Raw genomic sequence first — 9,806 nt, 5'->3', positions numbered from 1 at the left:
GCTGACACACTAACTTCACAAAGTTCAGGCTTTTGCTGTTGCTTAAGTTCAGCAGGCATGCAGCAAAAGGATTTATAAGCTAAGTCATTCCCAATCAAAAATGCAGGAGTAGCTGTATCATGAACTAGCACAGTCAGTGATCCATTATAGAACTTATATTCAACATGCACATTCGCCAACTCCTTCTGAATAGGCTGGCTAGAATAAGGAGTAACTGTTAAGGTTTTACCTTGCAAGAACTGGTCAGGTTGCACAAGTTGACGTTGCACAGATGAGACGTCGCTCCCAGAATCTCTTAAGCCAGAAACTTGAACGAAATTAATCCTCAGTTCATGACTAAATTCCATTTGAGCCCAATTTATTTGCTGTGGGTCAATGAAAGACATAGCAACAGGTTGGCTGGCACTGGGCGCAGCAGCAGAAACAGAAGCTGTAACAGGAGCCGAAGGAGGCTGTGTAGGCTGGGCTGGCTGAACAGCAGTCGCAGCTTGCTGGACAGGCACCGTAGCATCATCTTCCCAATTCTCAGGCTGAGAGGCAGCAGGAGCTGCTTGCACAGTTCGAACACGAGTAGTAGAAGCAGGTGTACTAGTCTTCTTTTGTCCTTTGGCTTTCAGGACAGGACAGTCCACAACATTATGTCCTTTTTCCTTGCAATAGAAGCACAGACCCGATCGTGGTTCCAAACGTGGTCTCACAGCCACAGTGGGGGAGGTGATCTTCTTTGCTGAAGAGGCGCTGCCAGTCTCAGAGGCTTTAGCTGGCTTTGAAACTTCAGCAGCTGGACGAATAGTCCCTCCACTTCCCACTGCAGGTTTTCCACCAAATCTCTGCCTATGCAGTTTCATCTTCTGGGCCAATTCAGCTGCTTGCTCTAGAGTTTGAGGGTCCCAATCCTGGACCAAGGCAGTAAGGTCTTCAGGCAACACTCTGTAGAATTGCTCTTTCAGCATAAGCTCTTTTAATTGCAGGAACGAGTGGACACCTTCTGCAGCAAGCCAGCGGTCCAAATTCTGGGAGAGTTTGGCAGCAGTTAGATAGTAGTTCTCCTGGCTACGCTCCACTCTCCTAAAGGCCCGCCGGTAGTTCTCTGAAGACAAGGCAAATCTTTGCAAAGCCAAAGTCTTAAACTGGGGGTAGCTTCCAGCAGCTTGAGCAGGCAAATTCCCCAGCAAGTCAGCAAGGACTCCAGTAACTTGAGATCTTAGAATCAGCATATAGTAACGATTAGGGACACCCAAGTCCTTACAAGTCTGTTCATAGAGCGAAAAAAATCCAAGAGGATCTTGGCCGTCTTTAAAAGTTGGAAACAGGCGCCGGTCAAAAGCCCACGGCGAAAGCGGTGGAGGTCGAGCAGGTCGGACGGGGGAGATGTCTCTGTCAGCCGGTCTCCTCGGCCTCATAGACTCTTCCTCCTCCTCGTCGTCTGCTGACCAGAAATGCACATCTGGCATACGTCTTCTAGAAGGTCTGGGCAAGGAAACATCTTGGCGGGTCCTGTCTCGGGGACTCGCAGCTCTCTCTTCCACATCCTCCTCAGACCATAAATTCACATTGGGCCGTCGCCTACGCCGCCGCCAAAATTCATTCTCCAGCTCAGTCTCTGAATCACTACGGCTCTCATCCTCCAAAATTGCTTGTCCTTTAATTCCAGCAAAATGCCGGGAACGGCTTTTTGAGGGCACAGCATCCTCAAGATAGTCCACAGGAGTAGTAAATTGAATCTTAGCACGTGGAGGCGGAACAGGTCGGTCGTCTGTTCTCTGGTCATCTTGCCAAGGCTGCAAATCTGCAGGAGTAGATTGCTCAGTAGCCCGTGTCTTGGGACGCACAGGGGGAGTAGTCTGCAAGTCTTCCTCCCGATTATCTGGCTCTCCAACAGAATCAATGGTGTATAACGACTCATCAACAGGTCCACGGAAGGGGTTAGTATTTTTCCCTCCAGCAGCCATCATAAAAGCCTAACTGCTTCTGACAAAACAAAAAACTCTCACAGAAAATCTCAAAGTGACCGTTGCACAAACAAAATAGGCAGTTACTTCAAAGTCTCAAAAGAGTCCAACTCTGACCCCAGGCCAGTAATTAGACTAAATCAACACCGCAATGCCACCATGTCACGGCTTCAGGCCCTCAGTGCCTCGACCCAGCTTAGGGGAAGAGCCAGCAAAGGTCTATCAGCCGGGCTAAACAAAATTAGCAAATTGGCAAGAGAAGGAAAGTCCCTCAAATGCCCTCAATTCTGCCACCAGTCCCTCAGGGTTCCCAAAAGCTTTAGGAGGAGAGGGACACCCTCCAAGCCTATTAGGGAGCTAAAAGGAGCAAAGTCTACCTAGCAAGGTTGTGCTTGCAGGTAGAGTGCACAGCAAAATGTTATTAGGTAGGTGGTTCACGAGAACGAGCAAAAATGGGTTCGGCAAAGTACCTTGAGTTTTGAGACCCCAAAGTCACACACCCAAGCACAAAATATAATATAATTATTTATTAAGGTGCAAGGTCACATACAATGGTACAAGACAGACTGTGAGGAATAAAACAAAAATACCTATAGCTTTATTTGCTCTAACTTATACATACCAATATCATAGTAGAAGTAGATTGTCAAAAGTTGTCAAGAAGGCAAAAGGCAAAATCTCTGGTCACAGAGGCAAAATCAGTCAGGCTTCATAGCACAGCAAAATGGATGGGTTCAGGAACGTCCATCCCCAGACAGAGCCAGTTTGAGAAACTGACCGAGTTACAATAGTGGTTACTGCAACCCAGACAGAATCTGAGGTCCATTATTGGTAATGGGTTTTTTATGCCAATCTTGCCACCCGAGAAGGGAGGGCCGGTCCACCAATCGGCTAGCAAGAGTGTGATCTCATAGTCAAAAGTGACTGTGTGCAAAAAAGGAGTTAGGTGTATGGCTGCAGTCCAAGACACCCCCTCCCATCTTGCAGGTGCAATTAGTTTCATGAAGCAAGAATGTTAATTGGTTTACTGTCTGGCCATGGAGGTTCTCTCGCTCTGAGTGTCTTATCTAATCTGCAAGGTCAGAGTGTTCGAGAAGCGAGAGGCATCTCCGTTCTCAAGAGAAACGGCTAGAAGCAGAAAAGGGGGAGTTTGTGGGCTAGAAAATGTCTTAGAATAGCAAGGCCTCTTGACCAAAGTTTTAAGCAGCCATTCTACCTCAGAAAGGCTAAATACAAAAGAAAGTTAAGCATTTTTCTCTACACCAGCATCCTATAGTAACTTTCCAAGTTCCTTATGCCAGGGCCTGACTGACTTTCCCAACAGAAAATATGAAGATATGCAGAAAGGTAAAGGAGCAGCACCAGCCTTCATGGAAACTTAGACCAAGTTAAATACAACACTCAGTTGCATGTATCTTACCCCAAGTTTCTTGTAACTAAAACCACCCTTAAGAGTCTGTGAGCAGAGAGAAAGAGAACCAATGTTGTTAAGAGCTGACCAACGCTATTAAGAGACAATGCTGTCACAGATCACTTTCCTTCAACCCCCCCCCCACCTTTGTTTTTATCCCTTCTGGGGAATAGATGAGTACTCCACCATACTGTGAACTAACAGTGTAATCCTAAACAGTGTTACGTCAGTCTAAGCCCATTGAAATCAATGGACTTAGACTGGCGTAACTCCATTTAGGATTACACTGTAAATCATAAACATCAATGTCTGTTCTGTACTTATGACACTCTCTTAAATAGAACTAGACTTTATCTAGCTGTGAAATTTTTACTCTGACAACAGCTCTCCAGGGTGTCAGTCAAAGAAGTTTTCCAGCCCCACTGGTAAAAGTAATGTGAAAAAAGAGCACCAAGTCCATGCATTAGGGACTGACTGGTGGCTGGAAAAGCTTAACATAATGTATCCAATGGGATACTACATAAAGTCAGTGAGAGCAATCTGAAGCTACAACGGATGCAATGAGATGCCAGCAGTTTATCTGAACTTCGGGGTAATGACCTGTGACAACACTGGCATGAAAATAGCTTGAATGCTTAGGTTTCCCTCAGTAATGATTCATAGATGGCTTAGCTGTGCCTATGTTGTCCACAAATCAAGTTACAACTTTTTACACACTGATATATTAATAGACACTTATCTAACAAAAACTGATGCCGTACATACAGCTGGCCCACAGTTTCTTGTTCTGAGTAAGATTCATTGTTGACACAAACTTTTCAGTCTTATCAGTTCCAAAATTAAAATCTGCTATTAAAATATATCAGTATTTCTTGAAAGAGATTCATACAGTTTTGAGTCTTCAACACAATGTTGAGAGGTCTCATCTGCACTAGAAGAATTTAGAGGCCTAAGAAAGAAGCAAGACTGAACCTGAAATCCCACCCTCATCTGATTTGAATACAGATAATTTAGAAACTCACCCTTTCCCATCCTTCACAGAACCATTGTATGCATATTGTTTAGACACAAGTCCCTCTCGGCATACTGGTAACAATTTCCAGAGGGGTAGCCATGTCAGTATGTTGAAGCAAAGCACAAGAAATTTAGCAACACCTTAAACACACACACTTTTCTCTATATACATCATTATCTTACAGGCCCCTGATGATCGCCACAAAACCAGGCCACTCGGAGAGAAGGTAAGGGGGTCTCCCTCCCGCCTACTTGAGGTGATTCCCCAGATTAGCAAAAAGATTTTTTAAATTAACCAAAGGAAAAAGAACCCTCCAGAATGGCATAATGAGGACTAATATACATTCCAGAAAGGACAGAATGCTGAGAGTCAAAGGAAAAAATGAAGAGGAGGGGGGAAAAACACCTTGCTCAAGTATCTTGGACCCTAAAATATCCTGCTGGGGAGCAAGATTTTGGGGTTGGATACAATGATACAATTTCCAGATTGTTTAGCCTTCTTGTGATTCCCCTGGGCCCTCAAATTGTGTATAAATATCTGCCAATAGAGAAAAACATTTCATACATCTGATAAAGTCGGCTCTAGTCCAGGGAAGCTTCTACCACAATAAATCTGTTATCTTTCTCAGAAGCCATAAGACTCTTGTTTTTCTTTAATTCAATTAGACTCCCAAGTAAGCATGCCAGCAGCCAGAAATTTTATGGTCGGCAGGAATGAGAATAAACCGGGGGGGGGGGGGAGAGCTCCTGCAGTTGCTTATGTCTTGGATGGAACATTTAATAGCATTGTTAATGGTAATTAACACCTCTACACACCACTAGGTTATTGTAGCACATGTATCTGTGAATCCGTGTGGTTGCAATCATGTGGAATGTGTACAGTGATGAATCATGAAAAAATGTGCCATTTACCACAATAATGGGCTTAGGCTAGAGTAACTGAACAAGATTGCACTGCAAAAAAAACCCCATGGAAATGAACAATGTGATAAATGTAAAATGTAGCACAGTTGTGGTAGTTAGCACTCAAGCAGGCATTCACAGAAGTATTAGAGAAAGCCCTTAAATGGAGCCTAATTTTGGCATTGAGATTTCAGCTTACTGATCTGACAATGAGCCCCAATAGCTGACTCTTGGGATCAAAGCCCAACGTCTGGCAAACTGCATGCGGGGGCGGGGGGAAATGTAACCTAAGTTGACACAGTAGAAACCTAAACAAATTACTTCATGCATTACTTTACATTTAACTGGATATTAAATCTCAGCTGTTCATATCAGACCAATATGCTAGGGTGATCACTGAATGATAATGCTTTTTAATGAAACCTCATCTGATGAAATCAGTTTTGCACTTTGTACACATAAAGCCAGAGGAGGGAAGATGGTATAGCATAGACTGATCTCGTCAGATTTCAGAAGCTAAGTAAGGACAGGCAACCACCAAGGAAGACTCTGCAGAAGAAGGCACTGATAAATCACCTCTGCTTCTGATTTGCCTTGACAGCCCCTTGTTGGGCTCATCAAGCCAATTGTGACAATGGCACGTGCGCATGCACGCACACACATAAAGCCACATCTTTATTGTTAATAATGTTCCATCCAGTGAGACAAGAGGACTCAAAAATCTATGGAATTACAGTAACGTAGAAGCAGATAAGCAACTATAACAATTTTAACGCAGCACGTCCACAGGAATTTCAACAGAAGATGAACTTTGGAATTTGGTTACCTCAGTTACCAAATTTCTTTGAGAAAAGGTAAATAATGACTCACAGGAAGATTGTGAAATTTAAAAATTATTACAAATTCCAATGAGGCAACTCATGTTCGTCTGTTGCAGCAAAACAAAAAGGGGTTTCAAGGTACCTAAAAGATGAAGAGATTTATTGAAGCACGAGCATTCATGGGCCCACTTCATCAGATGCATGAATTGAAACCTTAGTCAAAACAATATGTACACAGCAAGGGAAAGGAAAACTCTGAACAATGGGACTGCAAGGCCACAAAATACAAGAAATTGTAGTTGTGACATTTCTATGAAAAACTCAAAAGTACACAAGATAAGTTACACCGACCACTCAAAAAACTGATAACTGGTGAGAATTCAGTCTAGTCATGGCTAAGAAAAGCAGTAGCATTTACATTTTTAGTGTCTTTTTTTTTTAAGTTATCTCCTACTTTTAGATCTTTTAGATTTAGGAATCATTACTACGTTTGTTACATTTACAGTATTCAAAGTAGTACTTGATATCACTTCATTGAAAATATACCCTGATGTTCTGTTCCCCTTTGGTTATCATTGTGAATGGTTCAATGTAAAAGTAATCCTCAACATTCCATGGTCTCCCAGCAACTACCTTGATTGGCATTGCTGAGAAAGTGATACTTTCAGAATGAATGGCAATGACATCACAGTACATGAGGAGAACGAGATAGCCCTGCCTTTCTTTTAAACTGGCAGGATTACAGTGCCTTCTTATATACTTACAAGAAGAGCAAAAAGAGAAGGTGTAGAGAAGTTATTCTTGAGAGTTTTGCATATATGTGGAAAGTCTGAAAAGAGAACTCTCATCACTTCTGCAGGATAGCACATACTCCTCCCCCCTCACACACTTGCCTTGAATCACAAAAACAGGAAGTTCAGTTTACTTGTGCTTTCCATTTTTGTGCTTTTTGGCATACACAAAAGTACACTGTACTTATTATCAGAGTATCTGTTTTACCATCAGCAGAATGCCTTTCTTTGTAAATGAAGTAGAAGCGCAAGTAAAGTTCAATGTAATAACATGCCAAGACACTTATCCACCTGAGTGGAAAAAGACAAACGGTGCCTCTTCTTTCTGGTAAAAAAAAGAGAGAGAGATACTAAACACAAGGCAATTTGCTCTCGATGAACATTGCCCAAGAGCAGCAGCCCAGATTAATCTGTTTAAAGACAAACTGAAGAGTTAGCAATGTAGTCCTGGGTTCACCCACCTCAGTCTTACTGGAGACCCCTAGCTAAGCTACTGTCTTCCCATCTGCAACTATATGCGAATGGCAGCCCTTTGTTTTGAGGACAAACAAGGAAAGATTTAAGAATGTTAAAAGTTATAGAAAAACATTGTTCTGAATAAACGGTAGAAGCTGCTCTGTGATTGGCACTGTTTTTGAAAATTCCATCTTTCCCGCACCCATCAACATAGAGAAAACTCAGTAAAATTCCTTCCTGTATCACTCATTCCAAGTGCAATCATTACAGGAAGGGTTGTGTTTTATCATAACAAAATCTCACCTTTTGAAGGGAGAAAGGGAAGCCAGGAATAGACCTTGCGAATGGCTGTAAAAATACTTTCTCATAAAGACTTTCCGCCAAAACTACATTCTGAGTGCTCACATACCCTTTCAGGTGGGGAGAACAACAATAAAGGTCAAATGCTCTCTGTTGTAAAAGAAGAGTAGAAGAGGCTGCCCCAATTCTAGTTCTCACTCCTGACACACATTCCATAATTAAAGACAGAAAAACAAACTTTAAACCCGGGGATAGCAGTGTTTAACCGCCAGCACTGATTTTTTTTTAATAAGAGCATGCCCAACATATATCTCTGTGTGTGCATGCATGTGTGTGGCTGACATGGGTCTTGTGTGGATAGGAAAGACAGGTGGGGACCAATATGGAATGGTGCATGTGGACCACCAGGGGATAGATATATATCTGATCCTCCCTAAAGCTCCAAAAGCCCTAAATTATTATTAAATGTTTTTTATTAAATGAAATTGGATGAAGAAAAAAGGAGACAGGAAGGGACTCTGTGACTGCCATGCCAATGATACTGATGTATTTGCACCAGCCATTCTACATGATGTTGCAAGTATGCTACATGTATCTTTAACCAATGATATGTAAGCACCGAGCCGGCCAGGTAACACAAAAGATAGTATTTTTCAATGTACAGTACAGAAGGAGCTTTTTCATTTCTAAAGTGAAGTAAACTTAATTTTCAGCGTCACTTAGGTGCAATAAAAATTACAGGATTGAAGACCTTTTTACCAGGTTTCACATGAACCTACATGTCTTTTATCCTTGTAGATTAAAATATCTGCCTAAGAGGGCTTTAAGCAAAGAGAATGTATTTTTTTTTAAAAAAATCTGCTTTTCTGACGCATGTAAAATCCATGCAGAAAAAATGCCCCTCTTTTGTAGTATGGGAGAAAGCATATAACACATAAGCACAGCCTATGGCTCTCCTAATAAAGAAAACTGGCTCTCGCATAGGAAGTTTCTACTGGCATAGTCACTGATTACTGGGCACATTCCAGAGAGGGTTCAGATTATACAGGAGACAAACCACAACTGCACAGACTAATCTGGCAAAACATTGGTATCCAATGACGTCAGGCTGGAGGCTCTACTAAGACCTACTTTACTAGATACACAGCTGACAAAATACTGGAGCTGGGACATTTGCAAGTGGGGAGGGGATGTTTTACTTTCTGTCCCACTGTTGAATTTTTGTCACGCTCATTACTCCCTCCTCCTTTTCTACTACATATACCCTGACCTGGATAGCCCAGGCTAGCCCAATCCTCTCAGCTCTCACAAGCTAAGCCGGGTCAGCCTTGGTTAATACTTGGATGGGAGACTACCAAGGAAGTCCAGGATTGCTATGCAGAGGCAAACAACAGCCAACCATTTTTGAACATTTCCTGGCTGCTTGAAAACCCTACAGGGTCCCATTCCCAGATTAAGTCAGCTGCAATGTGACAGCAACAAAGCAAAATAAAATGTATATCATAATTGCAGAAAACAAGTTTACTGGCTGACATTGATTCTAGGGATCAGTACTTAAAGAACCGTACTAGTTACCAATCTGTTTGCTGCCACAGTTCAAAGCGCTGGTTCTCACATTTTATACCCTGGACAGTAAACCGGGGCACCTTAAGGACCCCCTTCTCCCATGTGAGAGGCTACCAGAGACGAGGGACGGTTGGGTGTGGTACCCCAGCTTCAACACTCCATCCTTACAACAGTTCACTCGGTATTCCAAACTGATGAGTTTTTAAGGGCCAAGTGAAAATGTCTTTCCCCTCCACCCTTGGTGGAGGCTTCAGGCCTGATCTGCACCTGCAGCAAAATGAGGTGGCTGGGTGTCGAGGTGGTACAATGGATTGCTCATGTCAGGCTGCAGGCGTGAGATCACATTTTTTGAGGTTCCCCTACATTAATACATTTCCTATACGTGGGAAAGTAGTTCAGCATGCAAAGCGCAGGATAAGTTTTTTCTTCCTGATGTAGTAAGTTTTCGTGTGCAGGGGATGCCTGCGTAGAGAAGTGTTAAGAATGTCACTAGGGGTGATCTAGAGGTCCTGGGGAAAAGCTCAAGATGGGTCCCCAGAATCACTGCCACCCTCCGCTCTGCCCCCACTCAGGCCAAGCATGGGGTGACTTT

The sequence above is a fragment of the Eublepharis macularius genome, chromosome 11 (genome assembly GCF_028583425.1).
Source record: "Eublepharis macularius isolate TG4126 chromosome 11, MPM_Emac_v1.0, whole genome shotgun sequence".
NCBI classification, from domain to species: Eukaryota; Metazoa; Chordata; class Lepidosauria; order Squamata; family Eublepharidae; genus Eublepharis; species Eublepharis macularius.
Note: the sequence above shows the minus strand (reverse complement) of the source record.